Source organism: Phyllostomus hastatus, unplaced genomic scaffold (genome assembly GCF_019186645.2).
Source record: "Phyllostomus hastatus isolate PE091 unplaced genomic scaffold, TTU_PhHast_1.1 phas_scaffold_216, whole genome shotgun sequence".
Classification (NCBI taxonomy): Eukaryota; Metazoa; Chordata; class Mammalia; order Chiroptera; family Phyllostomidae; genus Phyllostomus; species Phyllostomus hastatus.
Window position 1 is genome coordinate 5,142,219 of NW_025334018.1, and position 18,036 is coordinate 5,160,254.

General features: G+C 41.4%; 1 protein-coding gene across 7 annotated transcripts in view; it reads right to left on the reverse strand.

The window, feature by feature from the left end:
- The window catches only part of POGZ (pogo transposable element derived with ZNF domain), a 49,439-nt gene extending 39,150 nt beyond the window's left edge, over window positions 1–10,289 (reverse strand). For 6 of the 7 annotated variants that reach the window (XM_045816807.1, XM_045816805.1, XM_045816804.1 and 3 more), the window contains exon 1: window positions 10,188–10,289. The gene's annotated coding sequence lies outside the window, so the exon portion shown is untranslated. Of the gene's footprint in view, window positions 1–9,962; window positions 9,975–10,187 lie in introns of those variants that run through there. The other variant, XM_045816802.1, reaches the window with a different exon arrangement.
- Between the last annotated feature and the right edge of the window lie 7,747 nt (window positions 10,290–18,036).

Here is an 18,036-nt window from a genome sequence, read left to right on the forward strand (position 1 = left end):
CCTTAGCCTTGGAGAGGGTTACAGCTTCTGATACCAGGCAGGGCAGTTCCCAACATTTATACGCACTAGAAAACCAAAAATCTCATATGACTCACTTTATTATGATAGGCTGGAACCAAACCCACATGCAATATCTCCAAGGTATGCATGCTGTAGGTGCTAGATGATATGTGCAAATTACTTTTCTTAGAAAAGTAATGATATTAGAATTATGTAGCAGAATGTATTTATTCTTAGCAAATGCATGAAATATTTAGTTGAAGTGTTATGACTGTGACTTTCAACTGGTTCAGCAAATATACAGACATTTTGGCATTTTCTTTTTCTTTTTTTTAAAGATATCATTCATTTATTTTTAGAGAGAGGGACAGGGAGAAAGAGAGGGAGAGAAACATCAATATGTGGTTGCCTCTCACATGCCCCCATGTGGAACATGGCCCACAACACAGGCATGTGCTTTGACTGGGAATTGAACCAGCAACCCTTTACTTTGTAGTCCAGTGCTCAATCCACTGAGCCACACCAGCCAGGGTGTGGCATTTTCTTATAGACATCAAATATGCCAACATATTAAAAACTGCTATCTAGGTGGTGTAGGTACTCCTGGTAGTGTTTTCTCACCTTTTTTACATGCATGAAATTTTATTAATAAAAAGCTGAGGGATCAGATGAAAAAGGTCTATGAATCTCATGTGTAACAAGGTGACTATAGTTGATAACACTATTATATAACTGAAATTTGCTAAGGGAGAATTTAAATGTTCACATACACACAAAGATAAATATGTAAGGTGATGGATATGTTAATTAACTAGATGGGGGAAAACTTTTCACAATGTATACATATACAAAATCACCATGATGTATATTTCAAATATCTTAATATTTTATATGTTAACTGTACCTCTGAAATTGAGGGGGGAAAAGCTTGGGTAAAGATTACTTACCCATATTTTGGTTGGTATTTTATACTATAATATTCTATTATTATTATTTTTTTTTGCTACTTAATCAAACTGGTAGCCTTGTTGGTTGAATTTTCTGTTCACTTGTTCTTAGTTCTAGGAGCAATTTTCATATTGTTTGTAAATACATATTTCTTAAGATGTAGCACAATAATTAGAAAAAAGAAACTAATCTAAGTGGAGGTTAGAGGTGCTGTAAAATGAGATGAATATTGCCATCTTCCATTAATTCAATCCATCATTCAACATCTTGATAACCAGTAACCTATACAATTTTTGTACTTTATAGCAATAATTATACTAGTAACATTATTTTTGTGCACTCAGTAGGCTTTACTCAACACTGCACCTCACACAGAACTATTAGCAATTCCCACAGCCTCTTAAGTATTTGTCATTAACCTTCCCATCCATAATATGGGTGTACTAGGTATGTACCTTTCCAGGTAGGAGTAGATTATATCGTAAAGGCTGGCATATGATAGTCTATTTTATACTCAAGTCCTATATAATCAGCTAACCAGTAAAAGCCTATTTTTGAAAAAGGCAAGATACAAAGAGCCTCTTTATAAACAATCTGTTACTTAAAAGTGGCAAAAAGAATCCTACAGATACACCAGGCAGTCCACTGTTGAGGTATGAATGGGCAGCAAATGTTTACCTATCTTCATATCAAATAATATCAGGAAAACATCTGTTTTCTACCAAAGCTCCCCAGACAGACTTAGCTCTTGAATTTTTGAATTCCTTTAAATGCCCAGTTCTTTCATAACTATAAAGTCAATTCCAGGAATAAAAACTTCAGAATTTAACACTTTCAATTTACTGCTAGTACGTTCCAGCTCATAAATCAATTAAAAAATGACATTTGGAATAGAAAAACAAATTTCACTACATTTTATTGATTATGCTATTACAGTTGTTCCAATTTTTCCCTCTTAGCCCCACTCCACCCAGCACCCCCACTCCTTGAGGTAATCCATACACCATTGTTCATGGGTCATATGTAGCAGTTCTTTGGCTACTCTATTCCCTATACTGTACTTTACATGCCCATGGCTCTTCTGTAACTACCTATTTGTACTTCTTAATCCCCTCACCTCTTCATCCATTCCCCCACATGCCCTTTCCATTTGGCAACCATCAAAACACTCTCCATATCAGGATTCTGTCTCTGTTCTTCTTCTTTAAAAATATATACATATCCATATAAATATAAATACAAATACACACACACACACACACACACACACACACACACACTAGAGAGGAGCAAGGAGAGAGAGAGGAACATCAATGTGTGGTTGCCTCTCGAGTGCCCCCTACTAGAGACCTGGTCTGCAACCCAGGCATGTGTCCTAACTGGAAATCCAACCCACAACCCTTTGGTTCACAGGTGCTCAATCCACTGAGCTATACCAGCCAGGGCTACCTCTGTTCTTCTTGTTTGCTTAGTTTGTTTTTTAGATTCAACTGTTGACAGACATGTATTTATTGCTATTTTACTGTTCATAGTTACTGTTCACAGGGCCACCCTGCCTGGGCAATAAAGCAATCTAAAATGGCTGTTACTTATGCTGGGCTTGGAGATTCCCAGGCAAAGCCATGCTGTGAATCTAGGCTGACTGCCACTACTGTCAGGACTGGGGCCACCTGGCTAGAGACACGGGGCTGCAGTCTCACTGATGCTGGGTACTGCTTGTTTGAGAAGATTTAGAAAGTTGTGAAGATCTGGCCAAGATGGAGGCATAGGTGGACACACCATACCTTCACACACAACCAAGATTAGAACAACAACAATTTAGAGGCAGAATAACACCCAGAACTGACAGAGAATTTATCTGAATGGAAGTAGGACAGCCAAGAAGTTGAAGTAGACCCATTCATCCAGACCGGTAGGAGGGGCGAAGAGGAGCAGCCGGGTGCGGGTCGAGGCTCGTGGAGAACAGGGAGAGTTGGGCGTGTAAGGCAACCGGGAGCACGTAAGCCATCCGGGACGTGTACAAGATCGCAGCGGATCGAGTGGACCCTGAGTACACAAGCGGCAGCTGGCGGACCCAGTGAAGCGGCGATTGTGGAGCAGGGCAGGGCGCGCAACCCAGGATCCCAGAGAAGGGACTGAGGTCCCACGGAGAACAGAACTACCGCCGTTGTTCCCTCCCACCCCTGCCCCCACATACAACGTCACAATCTAGCAACTGGGGTGCCCAGCCCTGGTGAACACCTAAGGCTCCGCCCCCCACCGTAACAGGAGCGACTAGACCAAAAAAAAAAAAAAAGAGAGAGAGAGACAGAGAGAGACATGTCTCAAACAGAAGAACAGATCAAGCGACCGAGAGAGAGCCAATCTATCAGATGCACAGTTCAAAACACTGGTGATCAGGAAACTCACAGAATTGGTAGATTTTGGGCGCAAATTAGATGAAAAAAATGCAGGTTACTATAAAAGAGATGAAGGAAAATGCATAGAGAACCAATAGTGATGGGGAGGAAACTGGGACTCAAAACAATAGAGTGGACCAGAAGGAAGAAAAAACCCACCAAACAGGAAAGAATGGAGAAATAAGAATTCAAAAAAATGAGGAGAAGCTTAGGAACCTCCAGGACATCTTTAAACGTTCCAACATCCGAATTATTGGGGTACCAGAAGGGCAAGAGGAAAAGCAACAGATTGAACATGAATTTAAACAAATAATAAAGGAGAACTTCCCCATTCTGGTAAAGGAAATAGACTTCCAAGAAATCCAGGAAGCTTAGAAAGTCCCAAAGAAGTTGGACCCAAGAAGAAACACACCAAGGCACATCATAATTACATTAGCCAAGGTAAAAATGAAGTAGAGAATCCTAGAAGCAGCAAGGGATAAGAGGACAGTAACCTACAAAAAAGTTCCCATCAGACTGTCAGCTGATTTCTCAAGAGACCTTACAGGCAAGAAGGGACTGGAAAGTATTATTCCAAGTCATGAAAGACAAGGACCTATATCCCAGATTACTCTATCCAGCAAAGCTTTCATTTAGAATGGAAGGGCAGACAAAGTACTTCTCAAGATAAGATCAAGTTAAAGGAGTTCATCATCACCAAGCCCTTATTTTATGAAATGTTAAAGGGACTTATCTGAGAAAAGAAGATAAAAAAAAAACATGTTTAGTAAAGTGACAGCAAACTGACAATTATTAACAACCACACCTAGAGCAAAACCAAAAGAAACTAAACAAACAACTAGAACAGGAACAGAACCACAGAAAGGGAGATCACATGGAGGGTTAGCAACAGGGGAGTGGAAGGAGGAGAGGGAAAAGGTACAGAGAATAAGTAGCATAGATTGTAGGTTGAAAATAGATGGGGGAGGGTAAGAATAGTATGAGAAATGTACAAGCTAAAGAACTTATAAGTATGACACATGGATATGACTAAAGGGGGGGATGTGGGTGGGAGAGGGTGTACAGGGTGGAGGGGAGTGAAGGGAGAAACGGGACAACTGTAATAGCATAATCAATAAAATATATTTAAAAAAAAAAAAGTTGTGAAGCATGAGCCAAGACCAGTCATTCATGTTAACAGCTTGGGTGGGCCCAGAAATTGGGTGGGATAGTGTCTCAGGGGATCCATCAAGGTTCCTCCTATATGCCACTGTTGCATTTCAAGCTGCTACCCTGGTGCTGGAATATAGAGGGAGTAAGTCTGAGTAAGTCTGTGTGTGAGTTCTTTAAGCGGAACTACAACAGTTTCTTCCACCAACTCAGTCCCTGCTGGTTTTTACAGCCAGAAGTTATGGGGACATATCTTCCTGGCACTTGAACCCTGGGTTGATGGGCCTGATCTGGGGCTGAGGCTCCTCACTCCCAAGAAATCCCTCCCAAGTTTTTATCCACTACACGTGGATGTGGTACCAGCCCTTTCCAAGTCTCTGCCCCTCCTATCAGTCTGAATGGATGTGGTTTCTTTAATTCCATAGTTGTCAGACTTCCATTCAACTTGCTTTGAGTGATGGCTGTTATATAATATAGTTGTAATTTTGATATGGTTGTGTGAGGAGGTGAGCTGTGTTTACTTATGCTGCCATCTTTTCTGGAAGACCGGGAAAATATTTTAAAGACAAAAATTTTGCCCACATTACTGTAGCTCAGTGGATTGGGCAATGTCCCACAAACCAAAAGGTAGTCAGTTTGACTCTTGGTCGGGGAACATGCCTGGGTTGCAGGCCAGGTCTCCTATTAGGGGCATGCAAGAGGCAACTGATCAATGTTTCTCTGCCTCTCTCCCTCCCTTCTCCTCTCTCTAAAAAATAAATAATATCTTTTTTCTTGATCTTTTTTTAAAGGATTTTATTTATTTTTAGAGAGGGGGGAAGGAAGGGAGAAAGAGAGGGAGAGAAACATCCATGTGTGGTTGCTTCTCACGTACCCCCTACTGGGGACCTGGCCTGCAACTCAGATATGTGCCCTGACTGGGAAATGGCCCGGGGATCCTTTGGTTCACAGGCCCGCACTCAGTCCATCGAGCCACACCAGCCAGGACTAAAATCTTTTTTAAAAAATTGTAAGAATACCTGTCACCCTGGCTGGTGTAGCTCAGTGGACTGAGTGCGGGCCTGAGAACCAAAGGGTAGCTGGTTCAATTCCCAGTCAGGGCACATGCCTGGGCTGCAAGCCGGGTCCCCCAGTTGGGGGCATGTGAGAGGCAACCACACATTGATGTTTCCCTCCTCCTCTTTCTCCCTCATTTCCCCTCTGTCTAAAAAGAAATAAATAAAAATCTTTAAAAAAAATATATTCCTCTCTTGCAGTGAGAAATAAACAATAATGCTCAAAACAATTGGCATTTGTTTTCACGTTACTTCAATTTTTCGCTTCAAAAAGAATTAATTCTAGAAAACCTATAGGGTTAAATCCTTAATATGGGTATAAAACAAATTATTGTTAAACCTGTAACAAGCATTATTTATACAATCTGTTGTCTACCCGATATTGTCCTTCACAGGATGTTATAGTATCCACAATGAGTTCTTAAACAGTCTTAATAATCTGTCCAATATTTTCAAACACAAAATGCTTTCCAGTTTTGTGGCAACAAATTTTCTATCAAGCAGCACCCAAGTATTAGTTATGTGCTATTTACTAAAACAACTAAAGTAAGTAAATGAGTTCCCTATTTTTAAGGGGCTTAAAATAAATAAATAAATAAATGAAGGGTTTAATATTCATCAGGAGTCACTCTCCCATAATTTAAATTCTTCATTGACAGTTGTATGTGGTCTAAATTCCATTTCTACTCCCTCGGCTGCATTTAACTCTGCTAAATACTAGCAATATGTTAGTCTGTATTTTCCTTCTCTTCTCCTCCCCACAGTTACATATGAAAATGTTTTTGTGGCTATGGCATAATATCACAAACCAGAATGCCAAAGAATCTATCAAAGTTTTACCATATTAATATTACAAAGGCACCAACCAGCTCTAAGGTTTGTAGTTTAAATCAGAGATCTCCACCTTCAACAAAACAACATACATGAAGGAAAAAGGCTCAAACATTATCTGGAAATATATTTTACTTTATTGTGATAGACCCAGGCATTATTATGCACTTTGCATTCATTATTTCAATGAATTTTCCCAATTTTTTGTCCTAAGTACTACATTTTACAGATGAGGTCAAAACGGAGGTTCAGAGAGATTAAGTAACTTGCCCAAAGTTACAGTTAGTAAATATCCCAACTGGGATTCAAACCAAGGTTGGCTCTAGAATTCTTCCCCAAGTCACTGCCTCTTCTATTATTAACTGCAACTAACATTTGTAGTATCTCCAGATATTCCTAAATAGAGGCAGATTTGGATGATCTCAGGAGCAGAAGCACAGGACAGACAGTGATTCTCATATTTTGGGGAATTATACTCTTCAAATTATCGAGAACCCTAAAGAGTTCTTATTAATGTGGATCGTATCTTTTGATATTTACCATATCAGAAATTAAACAAAAAATTAAAAACCTGTCAATGCATTTAAAAAAGAAACCATTATATGTTAACATAATGTTTTCTACTAAAATTATTATTTTTTCCCAAAATGGTGAGGAGAGTAACACTGTTTAGCATTTTTGCAAACCTTTTATATCTAGTTTAATAGAAAGCAGATAGATTCTCATATCTGCTTCTCCATTCAGTCTGCTGCTATATGTTGTTTTGGTTAAATATATAATGAAGATGTGGCCTCACAAAGTTGGTAGGAAAAAGAAATATTCCAAGAACCTTTACAGATAGTTGTGTATACTGTACAATACTAAAACTCAAAAATGGTAGTTTCTTAAAGGATAATTGTATCAAGGAATCTGAAATCCAATTAGCGAACTTACTGTATTTGGCTATATTATAATCCAGTGGTATATCTTGCATTTTGAGAGAATTTTTACCCATGGTGATTTTGAAACATCATGCATTGGTCATTTGGAAAATACACACATACTTACTTATGCCCATCTTCCAAACACTGATACAGTTCTTTATACAATATTAAAAAATTAGTCATTAACACTGATATAAAAAAAGTCTTTTAAATACTAGAAAAGTCACAGCTAAGATGTCAACTTTTTAACAATTCTAATTTCATTCGCAGTTTCTTATCATTGGTAACAGATACTGTCGTATTTTCCTGGAAGTGACAAGCTCACTTCAGTCAGGGAAATACCCACCAAACACTTAAGTGTAAAAAACTGTAGTCTGTCCATCATTCTTTCAAGTAAAATGCTGTTTCATGAAACAAACAATGCTATTCCACAACTCAATCTCACAAGTACTTTTCATTACGACAGCAATCATAAGGGTGCTTTATAACACTTCTCATTTGGTCATAGATACTTAAAAATTAAAAAGACATGTAGTCAAGATTTGAGATTTAATAAAAGTAATCATTTTCTGCTTCATCAAGGACATCCTCAAGTAAGTAGAGTTTCACACAGTATCTTTGCTTTTGCTTTGTGCTAAGACACTACCAGTAGTTCTACCCCTCCTTGCTTTTGGAGCATGAGTACAAACGTCAGTGGAGAAGATAAATAGCATCTTAGTGTCATTCTGGAAACAATTATAACTTCCTGGCTCTCCTCAACTGTCTGAGGAGATCCCCAGGTGTCAGTGGGTCACACTTTGAGATCTACTTCCCTAGATTATACCACTGGTTCAAGGTGGGGGGTGGAAACACTAACAATACCCTGTTCTTCTCAAGAGTCATTTGTTAGTTCATTTAGTTTGGGATATACCACCTACATAGGAAAGGAGCAGACAACCAAGGACATTAGGTTTCAATTTTAATACTGTTTAAGATTCTATATTGAGCACCTTCATGCTACAATCAGTAATTGTCAATGTGGTAGTTACCTCAATCAGTCTCAACTAAAGGACAGCAGGTTAAAAATGTAGAAATGACACCTCCCTTGCCATTCCACCCAACAGACTTAGGGATGAGCCCCCCAACCCCCCGCCCAAGTGCACTTTCAGCAACCTCCAAGGTACTTTTTATGCACTCCAAAGTTAAACACGATTGTGCTAAGTGGCTTGACTTTAGAGTCCAACCCCCAGTTCCAAGAGTAATGGGGGTCTCAAATTCAATGTTCTTTACCAAGGAAGCAGCCATTCCTTGCTCCTTCCTTTCTCATTGTTAGTTTGAGACATATCTCCAAAATAGCCTATGTGGGGCTTGAGCTGTGGTGGGAAGCGTCTAAATAAGAGTGCAGAGGCTTTTCTGAGATAGTACAACTGTACCTCAATTTCCAACTCAAAAATGAGATTGAGCTCAATGATTTTCAAGGTTCAACTCCACCATTCTTAAAATGTTAAAGAATTTTACTTTTGAGATAAATAATCAATTTGTTATTCAACTTATTTATGCATTCGCTGATTATTTTTTAAAATTTTTTACTTACTTATTTTTAGAGAGATGGAAAGAGGAGAAAGAGGGGGAAAAACACCACAGCCCCTACTAGGGACCTGGCCTACAACCCAGGCATGTGCCCTGCCTGACTGGAAATTGAACTGGCCATCCTTCGGTTCCCAGGTTCCCACTCATTCCAGAGCCACACCAGCCAGGGCCATTGGTTGTTTCTTAAATGTGCCCTAACCAGGGAGCTATTGGCATGATGCTCTAATCATCTGAGCTACCCAGCCACGGCTCAACTTTATTTTTTGATCCAAAAATATCCAGAACTAGTGAGCAGAGAAACGTTCAACATTATTAACAGTATGAGGGAATCCTGTATCTAAAGGGAGTAGGAAATCAGGACAACTCGCAGGAAGGAGGGAAAGCAGGTGGATCAACATCACTTCTTTTCAGAGTAAGTAGTAAGACAGAAAAAAATAGTCCCTGGGATAAACATGGCAACCACCGCGGCGGGATATAATCACCAGAAAATAAAGATTTTTGGCTTCATCCCATTTTATAAATCACAGCGCCAACCCAAAGAAAATTTAGGGCTAAAGGAGGAGACTTGATAAACTAAATGCAGAGCACTAAGACTTGGGATGTACTGTTGCACCAAGTGAGAATTACATAACACAGGGGAGAGGCTAAGCTATCACTCATTTTCCTCCTCGCGCTCAAATACGAGTGCCCCACTCTTTCCATGAGGTGAGGGAAGACAGGAGGGCCGAGGACTCCCCCCACCCAGTGGGACGTCACCCCGCCGCTCCTCCAGTCCACCTCCCAGCGCAGCATGGCCCCTTCGCCCGCCCCTCCCGCCCCGCCCCACCCCACCGTCTAGCAGCCGCCCGCGCCCCCGCCCCTTCCCCAGTGGGCCACCGCCCGCGCCTGCACCCGCCCACTCCTCCGAGACGCCTGGCGCCGGGCGTGCGTGTGGCCGTCGGGTGTGTGCGGGTCCGTAGGGCGCGAGTGCGCGCGCGCGCAGCGGCTGCTGCCGGGGGGCGGGGGCGCCAGCAGGCGGGTAGGCAGGGGCCTCCCGGCCCGGCCCGGCCCGGCCCGCCGCGCAACTCCCGCGGCTCGCACGCACTCACATGCGCGCTCGCGCACCGCACCCCACGCCAGCCGCCGCCGCGGGCCGCGCCGCCACTCGCGGGGGGCGGGGGCGCGCGCTTCCACCGGGCCCCTGCCCCCACCCCTCGGGTACCCGCCCCATCCCCCTCTCATTGTCTAGCCTCCGAACGCCTCGCGGAGCAAAAACATAACGGAACCCCCGGGAGAAGGGGGTGGGGAGAGAGAAGGTTCGCTCGCTCACTCACCTCCCGTGGTCGTCGCCGCCGTTAGTCTGACCCGAGGAAGGCGCCGTCGCCTTAAAGGGACCTGCACTCGGCGCTGGGAGTAGGGGGTGGGAGCAGGGGAGGGGACGGGGGCTGGGGGGAGACGGAGAAAAGGGAACTGTTGAAAGCTCGTCTCCCTGAGGGTGCAAGGAAACCTCCCTCGGGTTCGAGTGATTTGGGATGGATTTTTTTTTTCTCGAGGGGGGCGGGGGGGCCCCGAGGGAGGGGGGGTGGGAGGGCCAAGGAATGCGGCTCCGTGTACGGGAGCTGGCGCGGGGGAGAGAGGCACCGACTCCCCCCACCGACCCTCTCCCTCCGCGGAGGGATACTGCTCGTCACTTCCGCCCTCCCCCTTTCTTGGCCTTTCAATTGGTTGGGGTGCGTGGTACGTCATAAGCTCAGCCTAATACTTGCCCGGGTTGCTTTTCTAGTCAAGTTTGTCTGGGCTTGCAAATAAATAAATAAATAAAAACATTTTAAAAAAAATAAAGAATAATTATATTCAGAAACAATATCTAAATTTTGGTGGGTGAGGAAAATGGGATTTCCAAAGAAAATATTCCCCAATTCACTTGCCTGGACTTTTGAGGGAGATTTTGGGACTCTCCCCACTTTCCACTCAAAGCTTGTACCTCATCAAGAGGGGAACATCATGCCACAGGCCAGATGGTGAGGCCCAATGGCACCAACAACTGTCATTGGAACAAAGGCAGCAAAATGACACTCTTTCTCAAGAGACATTCAGCCAAGTAGCTTTATGGCAGCTTTAAGTGAAGAACTTTTAAAAGCCATTTTACCCTGAAACCTTTCTGGATTCAAGAATCACACATAATTGCTTACGTGTGCACACATAATTGCTTATTAGGGTGGTTAGTGTATGAAAACTGTTTTGAAATCATTGTGAGTAGACTTTCAGTAAAAATACTCAATTCTAAGAAACTGTAGACTCCATATCTGTGTTTTTTGCTTCAATCATGGCTGAGATGGATTGCTCAAAACTAATGATTAGTCCATTCAAGACCATCCACGTTATTTTCCCCAAACAAAAACTAATAACCTCTTTTCCAGGAAGCTAAGATATTTTGTCCTTTATTACTTTAAAATGTTAATATTTTCCTTAGATATTTAATGATGTTGTTGCTCTTTAAGCAATACACAAATAATATTTGCTCTGGAACCAAGGGAGCTTCTCATATCCACGGTGAGACTCGTCTCAAAAGGCCATTTCTGAACTATGTGTAAGGGGCGAAGAGCAGCACATGGGAAGACTGGGAAGAAGATATTGTGTACCCTGCCCAACCCACCTTCTTCCTTGGCTTCCACGGAGCTAGTTGCTGATTCCCCAACAAGGGTGGACTCTCAGCGATAGCCTGGTGACCAGCTCCCTCTGTAACCCATCTCAAGCCCTAACTCCCCAGTTACAACCCTCCCAGCCTGGTACTTAGAAGATGAGTGTGGCTACACAATGCAATCCGGAGGAGGTCATCATGCCCTCCGACTTTAATTAATTGCCTCCCCACTAGTCCTGACTCCAAAATGTTTAGAGATAGTATTTGGAGGGTGGTGGCAAGCAGATGACTGAGGGAGGGATGGCCTGAGCTAATCCCCTTTGGGTGGTGTTTCTCTGAAAACAACAACTTAACTTTTACATGTGACATTAATAAACAAAGTTATTTTCTTTAAAAAATATATTTGCTCCATTCCAAATGGTAAATCAAAGTACTTGGTTCAAAATTGGTGAGATCCAGAATCACATTTATTTCTTCTCTTTATATACACATTCCCTTCAAAGACTAGACTATGAAAATAGGCAGTGGAAGTATGCAGTCCAAATTGTTTACTCTTTCTTATACATGGGTGACCACAAGGCTACCCATTTTCATTCCACTTCATCCCATTTTATACCAAAAACATGAGTGATTTCAAGTACTCATTCTTAGAAGAACTTCATTATATGAATTGAGAAAAATCACTAATCCTTTCGAAAATACTTCTGAAGTCTTTCCAGATTTGAACTGGAAAATCCTATGGTGAAATAATGGAATCAATCAGCAAAAGACAAATTCTACATGAAGCTCTAATCCTGTCTTATGCTTTCCTGCAATAATTATTGTAATTTTTATAATGTCATTTGCTTCTGAAATATTCTTATTGAACACATATTTTGCCATGCTGAAGTACCAACTTATGCTCTCTGCCAATGAGGTCTATACCAACAGACTGTACTACATACTGTTGACCAATAACCATTAGCATACCATACTGAAAATGCATCCTGCATCCTTTCATTCAAAAAATATCTATTGAGTACTTGCTATGTATCAAGCACTGTTCTAGATGCTGGGAATACAACAACAAAGAAAACAATCCCTAAAATCATGTAACATCCACTAGCGGGGAGAAACATACACAATACATACATAAATTTTTCTAATATCTATTTTTTTAAGATTTTATTTATTTTTTAGAGAAGAGAAGGGTGAGAGAAAGAGAGGGAGAGAAATATCAATGTGTGGTTGCTTCTCATGCGCCCCCTACAGGGAACCTGGCCCACAACCCAGGCATGTGCCCTAGATTGGGAATTGAAGTGGCGACCCTTTGATTTGCAGGCCAGCACTCAACCACTGAGCCACACCAGCCAGGGCTCTTATGTCTATTTTTAAGTAACAAATGGCTCCAAAATTTAGTGGCTTAGAACAACAATTTTATTATATCTCATGGTTCTGGACGGTAATTAGGCAGGCTAGACTAAACCATTCTCACTTTGAATATCATGGGTTGGCAGAGGCTAAGTCATCTCAAAAGCTTCCTTAAAAATCTAAAAGTTGATGATGACAGTTGGCTTGGACAGCAGCTGGGGCTGTTGACCAGAACAGCTGGCTACTGACTTGTCATATCGTGGCCTGGCCCAGTTCCTCATATCATACTGGCCCAGTTCCAAGATTGCCTGCTGCAAGAGGACCAGGTAAAGGTTAAATGGCTCTTTATGACCTAGTTTCAGAGGTCACATAACATTACTTCCACCACAATTACAGACCCACCTCAATTCAAGGAGCAGAAGAACATCTCTCAAAGGGAGTACTAGAAATACCACTTTGTAAGAAAAGTACGTGGAATGGGAAATCTTACAGCCATCTTGGAAATTATGAACTGCCGCACCTTAAATAAAGAATATGTGTGTTTTGGTGTTTGGTGATATGGATGGGGAAAAGAGCAGGACAGGAGAATTGAAAGTTTGGTGCAGAGTGGGGTGAGGAAGTTATTTTATGTGGGGTGGTTGGAGGAGGCTTCATCATTAAGGTGACATATGAGCACAGATCTGAAGAAAGTGAGGCCAAATTCAGGTTTTGCTCTTAGTGAAAAGGAAGTCATTGGAGGGTTTTGAGCAGAGTGACATGACCTGGCTGACCCTTTTAAAGGGACACTCTGGCTGCCTGAAGAGAATAACTTGTAGGGAAAAGGACAGACGCAGGAAGAGGAGTTGGGAGACTATTGCAATAAACCAAGTGAGAGATGATGGTGGCCTGGACCAGGGCAGGAGCTGGGAAGCTGCTACTTCAGTTAAATGAGTTCCTTCTGCCTTGTGTTGTTTACTTTGCTGTGACCTATTTTTCTGCAATTTAGTTTGTGCCCTGGGAAACAGTTTTCACCCACAACGCCTGGCAAAATGTGTGTGAGTAATGGTGTTATGCTTACCCCCAAAGAAATAAAGGAAGAATATCGGGCTGAATGTTAAAATGGGAGTTTTACAGGGACTGGAGGCATCTTAGAAGAAAGTTCAGGAAACAAGGGTAGGGATGAACAAACAATCAGAATGGAGTAAGCTCTTTGACATTATGAAAGGTGTCCTATCTATGCCACAGTATGGGAAAATTGATCAACAGTTGAATGACTGGTAGCTAGAAGAAATTAGGGGTAGAGAGATTCTATAACACAGGATTTGAAGAAAACTCTACCACCTGGCAAAACTGGAATAGCATCTCATAAAGGACAATACAGTTAAGGTGCCCACTTCCAGAAATGTATTCCCCAAGCTACAGAGGGAATGTCAATACTAATTTGGATATAATGTTGGAACATTTTGCTGTCTTCAGCTAACACAAGTTTCTAGAGTGAAGTTACAGAACTGATAGCTGTGATCCCTCTTCTATTTGAGTCATCTTGATAATGATGGGGAACCAAAGCAGCAGAATAAATAACCCGGATGAGATCCTCAGAAATCAATTCATATGTGCCTTTATAACATATGGGAGGGGTCTGAAAGCCAATCCAGTCTGGTATATTGAAGACATTGGATCCCATACTGTTGCTAAAAATATACCCATCTTCAGCAGCCAACTTAGAAAAATTGAATCCTCTCCTTATGGGTTTCTTAGAAAGAAGGTCAAAAGTTAATGGAAGTACCAAGTTGGACATTTCGCAGTTAGATAGCAGGAGAGCGTTTCTTTTCTACATTTCATGGAAACACTTATTTGCTTCCTTGGCTTATGGTTTCTGCCACGAGTTGAAAATTGGAACCACCTGTAGCTTGGAGAGTGTCAAGGCAGAAAGACAAATGATTTCAACATGTCTTCAAAGGCGGTGAGCCACGAGGGCCCCCTGCTGTCCTTTAGCTAATATACAAACCCAATCAATCACTGACTGCTCAGGTTCAGTGTGGGGCTGACAGGTAGGTCCAGTTGGGGTGGAGAGCCAAGGCAGAGGTCAGAGCAGACAGAAAGCAGCTTCGTGAGAGACAATGCCAGGTTTCCTTAAAAACCAGCATCCTGCTCCCTACAGCACACACTCAGGGTGGTCAAAACCAGGAGCTCGAAGGGAGCTACTCATTTGGGAAAATTTAAGAGCTAGAAAAACAGTGGAGAAATCTTCACCATCTGAGCACCTCCCAGCTATAAGGATTGAAAGCAGATTGCCCTAAGCCTGGCAGTCAGTAGCAGTCAACATGTATGAGTGGAAAGGAGGACACCGAAATGCCTCACTTGCAGGGAAATCATCATGAAATAAAGGGCAAGTGAACATCTCTATTTGGCCAATGCCAAATAAAATATGAAGAACTTGGTTCGAGAGAACATTTACACACCTGTGTTCACTGCAGCTTTATTTACAGTAGCCAAAATCTGGAAACAGCCCAAATGCCCATGAGTAGATGAGTGGATTGAAAAGCTGTGGTACTTTTACACAATGGAATACTACTTGGCCGTAAAAAACAAAGGTAATTTTACCTTTTGTGACAGCATGGACAGATCTGGAGATTATTATGCTAAGGGAAATAAGCCAGTCAGAGAAAGACAAAAACCGTACGATCTCACTTATTTGTGGAATCTAATGAACAAAACAAACTGATTAACAAAATAGAAACAGGCCTGGGACTGACTGACAGCTGTCGGAGGAGGGGGGCTGGGGGCTGAATGAAAGAAGGTAAAGGGATTAAGCAAAAAATTATATATTATGTATAACACAGAAACATTACATATATGAAACATATAACACAGAAATATTATATACATAACACAGAAATATATTTTATGTGTATATATATAAAACACAATCATATATATGTATGTATAAAGCAGAAACAGTGTGGTGATAGAGGGGAAGAGAGGTGGGGCTAGGTGGAGGTGGGCAAAGCGGGGATAGATGGGGACAGAAAAAGACTTTGTTTTGGGTGATGGGTGCACGATGCAGCATGCAGATGATGTTTTGTTGAGTTGTACACTTGAAACCTGTATGGTTTTGTGACCCAATGATGCCCCAATATCTTCAATTTTAAAAAACAGGGAACTCCGGGAGCTGCTGCTAGATTTTATTTAAGAATATTATTTGTTTCCATCTTATGTTTAGAGGAGCTGAGGACTTTTCTAGGGGCTCAGAAAATTCTCAAGAGGTAAGAGATATCTAGAGGAAGTTTTAGATTGGTATCTAAAAGGGTTTCTCATTAGCTTTTAATAAGAAGCAATTGAAAGTTTCTGTCTTTCAAATATATTTTGCAAGAAATGCAAGAGCAACAACTTCATCAATCATCAGAACTTCTCTGTGAGTTGCTGTGTGATTACATGGAAGATAATAATTTAGTTAAACTTTGAATTAAATTAATGTTATTTAAGAAGCACCATTAGCAAAGCTATACTTGTCTCATCTATGTTGTTGCTACAGAGTTGAGCAGGTATAATTATAAAGTAATTGAATTGATTCCATAAAGCTTCATGGAAAAATGAATTGGATTACTTTATAGACATACTTTTTATGTGGCTTGTTCATTATAATACATTGCAAAGTAAAATTTGATGAAAACTTCCTTTTTTTCTCTCTCTAGGATACATTCTTTTCTAATTTAGCAGTGTTTCCATTTTAATATAGTCATGGATAATCTCCAGAACACAACTGTGGACATTAAGTTACTGGTTCATGCTTTTGGAGGACATGAGGATTAATATCATCATTTGACAATGAGGAGACTGAAGTATTCTCCAGAATTAAGGTTTAAAGGTTTCTGCTGTAGGTAAGTGGTAAGATCCCTTTGGGTCTCTTTTTATTGTTACAGCAGGAGTGAGAAGTAGCAAGGAGGCCATCTCCTATGACAATCAGATTTGTTTTTAATGCCTTTACTGTTGCCTGAAACATAAAGATAATAAAATCTGAAAATATGAAAGGTGCCAAGGTTCACCAAGGAAAATAATCTAACCTTCATTCATCCAGGAAATAATCTGCACTGCTGGGTTTGCCTGTCAATGCACTGGTGTATGAGCACCGTGAGTCAGGTGAGACTGGGTTCCTTTTCCTGAGTTCCCTGCTTCCTGACGGCCTCTGAACTCTGCTTCTCCTGTTCATAGACCTTCATCATATCCTAGAAAAGTAAATATTAAACTTTTCTGCCATGTGAACCCCTTGAAAATCTCTATGAAAGCCATGGATTATCTCCCCTAGAAAAATGAATATTTGTACACATATAGTAAATTTGCCAGCACATTCAGGCTTGAAGTTCATTCGAGTGCCTGTGCATGAACCTGAGAGAAAGCGCCTCAGGACCCTGGGCTCTTTGGATAAGATGCTGTACTCCCTGTCTTCCCAGATAAATGATACAGCTCACAGTCATCATACAAACATGTATACTAAAAAAACCTAGAGATTCCTCTCAATTTAACAAGTTACTTATTATTGTCATCATCATCATTATCAAAGTAGTAATTGTTATTACTATTATTTATTCTTATTATTGGTACTAAAGTACCAATTGTTATTACTATTATTATTTTTTAAAGTTTTTTTAAACATTTTTTAAAATTTATTTTTAGAGAAGGTAGAAGGGAGGGAGAAAGTGACGGAGAGAAACATCAATGTGTGGTTGCCTCTCATGCACCCCCAACGGGGGACCTGGCCCACAACCCAGGCATGTACCCTGACTGGGAATCAAACCAGCGACCCTCTGGTCTGCAGGCCAGGGTTCAATCCACTGACCCACACCAACCAGGGCTACTATTATTATTTTATGTCTTTATCTTTGCCCAGGATGTTCTTCAATATCTAGGAAAGTCCAAAAACCTCTAAGACCAGAAAGACAATCAGATGGTCTGACTACTTCAGCTAGTTGAATTGATAGCATAGGAATTAAGATTATCTCTGATTCAAGTCCTGAAAATATAGAGACCCTCCTGGGATTCCTGGTCCTACTTCACCTGATTCATTGGCTGTGGCTCATTGAATATTCATGGCTCTACACTTCCCAGCCTTCCCTGTAGCTGTGTTAGGTAGGGCCTCAAGACTGAGTCCTAGAAAATGGGAACACAAGTGGCAATAGTGGGTTACTTCCCATCCACGCTTCCCATTTAGGGAG